Source organism: Schistocerca serialis, chromosome 1 (assembly GCF_023864345.2).
Source record: "Schistocerca serialis cubense isolate TAMUIC-IGC-003099 chromosome 1, iqSchSeri2.2, whole genome shotgun sequence".
In the NCBI taxonomy this organism is placed as follows: Eukaryota; Metazoa; Arthropoda; class Insecta; order Orthoptera; family Acrididae; genus Schistocerca; species Schistocerca serialis.
In genome coordinates, this window is record NC_064638.1 from 427,110,483 (window position 1) to 427,113,839 (window position 3,357).

Genomic DNA, 3,357 nt, shown 5'->3' on the forward strand with positions numbered 1-3,357 from the left:
GGCACGCACATCAAAGCGCCTTTACTAGGCGCTTCGAGAGCCAGCCCACACCACATAAATTGGAGGACAGACGACCATCGGTCATCTGGCACCAAGCTTGGGCTAATATCAACCACCCAGCCCTCCCCACAGAAGTTTCAGCGCTATGGTATCGCGTTGTAAACAATTTAATACCCACTAATGATGGCTTGGCGGCCATCCGCCTATGGCCCTCGGCTGCTTGCGGCCGATGTGGTGACGTAGAGACCAGAGAGCATCGTCTCTTATGCCCTCACGTCACAGAAGTGTGGGACCTTGCACGTGTGCTATTAGCGCTGATCGGTGGGACTACACTGGACTATGTGCCAATCGACTGGTTCCTTACGCCTGATATTCAGACCAACCCCCGAAAACGACATAACGCAGTGGTGTGGCTCTTGGGCCACACCATTTTCACGATCTATGACCTTTGCCTCACCGATGCTGTCTCTTTCATGGACTACCTTTGGAGCCAGCATCGCCTGGCGAAATGTGACCGGAAATATACCATTACTTTTGCAAGATTTCTTAAAGTTGCAATGGTTCATGGTTATCAAAAGGTGGTCCAGGCTGGGTAAGGCACCTCGTATAAGAATTGCCTGAGTGTACCCCTGAATCTTTGTCACTCGGACTTTCAAACTACTCTTGACTTAACCATACCCCAGGTTTGATATTGGCCTTCTGGGCATCACTAGAGTAGACTGCTCTATGATACTGATAATATGGAAATTGGTAACATGGAAATTGTGTGAACGTTGTATGAAAAATTATTGGAAAATTGGAAAACACATAATCTATCTTAGGGGATTATTACTTCGTTAATTCTATGGGCTATGGGATTATCTCGCCAGTTTCGTTTGAGTGTGCTACCGTCGCTGTTTTTTTTTTTTGCCTTCATCTCTGTCTTTATTTATTTCTTTCTATTTAGTTTTTAACATCATCACTTGCCTCACACCTGCAGAGGGAAGTGTGTTTCTGAGGAGTGTGTCGTCGCCCCCTGAGGCATAGCAGAGTATGCCTCCGCTTTTATTTTCGGTTTATGGCAATAAGTCTTGCTGCTAACAACACCCTGCTTTACGTGCTGCGTCGACACTAGAGGATGGCGGCATTTTTGGAGAGGAAAAGGTAGGGCTATAGGGGAGGTAGGAGGGAAAAAAAGTGTAGTATCTGTTCTTATCAGCTTAATATCTGATACGTCCTGCATTGCACGATCAGAATATTAAACTCATTTTTGGCTTATGACGGAGTGCTAGGGGCTTGCTCCACCTTTGTCGCGGGTTGGCCCGGCATTGCAGTACCGTCGGGATCGGCCCACCTAAAATTAATTAAAACACAGCCTGAAATGGGTTAACATTCTGCAGTGATCAGATATTCCGCTGGTAGCAAAACTTGTCGTAGTTGTTGATGTGCCCAGTAGTTAGTTGCTTACACACCACGATTTCTTTTAATTAATTTAAAATTATCTTAAGAAATTTTTTTTTTTTGGTGTTAGCCAAACCGCACTTGCAGCCGCATTACGCTAGGCTGGTAATTTATGGTGGCACAGGACAGTGCCTTCGGATGCCTCGTTAGCGTCTCTTATGGTCCTATCGCAGATAATTTTAATAATATTTTTTGGAGTTATAACCTTAGCTCCTCGCGAACGTCGTCGTCGTCGTCGCCGCCGCACGCACGCAGAATACGTGGTACACACGCACACACACATATGCAGTAGGCGGTGGACGATGTAAGCACTCGGCTAGGTGTAGCTCGCGCCAGTGTAGCTCGCGCCGGCCTGGCGCTGCTGTGGGGCGGCCTCACATCTTCTCCACTGGCCTGGCAGCTAGCGGCGTCCCCCCAGGGGCTCAGCATTCATTTGCTGGGTACGGGCTTGGCGACCCCGGGGTTCCTGAGCTGGGGACTGGTAAGCGCCACCTGTCCCCCGTCACCGTAAGCTCTGAGTATACTTCAGCGACCACCGTGCGGCGCGGCGGTGGAATGTTGTGTGTCTCAGGGAATGGGGATCTTGGCTTGGCCGTCCGGATCGCGAGGATGGAACAAACCTCTATAAAAAACCCCTCAATCTACCGGTGTGCTCCGCGCCTATGAGATGCATGGCTGTTGAGGTGGAACAGTCGCAAGCGGGCAACCTCTGGGGCACCTGCCACACCCCAGTTGTATACGGCTTACTCAGGCACGCGGGGCTCTGTCTGAGCGGACCTTTAGTTCCCTAGCTGCTCGTGAGACCGCAATGGACCCTTCGACTTCTACATTTCCCCCTACCAGTGGATTGGGTGGGCCGCTGGTAGGCAAACACACCCCTTCGAAAAAGCGACTTCGTGCTTCGAGTCCTCCAGCTCCTGGTGTTGCTAGAGATTTATCAGACTGTTGTAACAGAGCACATGCTGATAATCAGAATGTGTTTTTGATTATTAAACGAAAGGAGGGTAGCTTTGAGAGGGTTTCTCCCTTTTACATCCACAAGGGTCTTGAAGGAATTGCAGGTACACTGAAATCTGTTAAGCGACTGCGCAATGGTACTCTCTTAGTTGAGACTTCTAGTTCCCGTCAAGTCGCTTCTCTTCGGAAAGCACCCTGTCTCGGAGAGTACGCTATCGAAACCGAGCTCCACTCCACACTCAACTATAGTAAGGGTGTTGTGACATGTAGGGACTTGGCGGATATCTCCACAGACGAGTTGAAATCTGAGTGGGCTGCCGAAGGTATTGTTGATGTGCAGAATATTATGAGGCGAGTCGATGGGGACCTAGTAAAATCCGACTCGTTTATTCTCACGTTCAGTTGCCCGCGACTTCCAGAGCATGTTAAAGCGGGGTTCTTACGTTTGCCAGTACGGCCATATTTCCCCAACCCAATGCGCTGCTTTAAATGTCAGCGCTTTGGGCATACTACATTGGGGTGCAATGGGATAGCCACTTGCGGTAAATGTGGTCAGCCTGCCCATGAAGGAGCTGATTGTTCGTCGCCTGTGAAGTGCGTGAATTGCTCTGGGAGTCACCCTGTCTGGAGCCGGGTCTGCCCCATCTATCTCGACGAACGGAAGATACAGGAGATTAAAACATCTAAGCGCATACCCTATGGTGAGGCCAAGAAGCTCTTTAAGGCCATGCAACCTCCTGTGTTTACTACATCTTTCGCTTCCGTTCTGAAAAAACCGGTACAAATGGCCACTGTTGCTACGCAAACGGAGGTTGCTAGTGTTAGCACTAATACCTGCGTTTGCCAGTGCACTTGTGCTGCTGCGGTTGTTTTGCAACCTGCAGCTCTCCCCGCAACGTCGGACAAGGCCGTGGTTGCTGACATTGGGGTACTTCCTGCCTCTTCCCCTATGGCGCCTTC

General features: G+C 49.8%; 1 pseudogene; it reads left to right on the plus strand.

Moving 5' to 3' along the window:
* Nucleotides 1-1,125: 1,125 nt before the first annotated feature.
* Nucleotides 1,126-1,338, plus strand: LOC126421960 (U2 spliceosomal RNA; annotated as a pseudogene).
* Nucleotides 1,339-3,357: the final 2,019 nt, after the last annotated feature.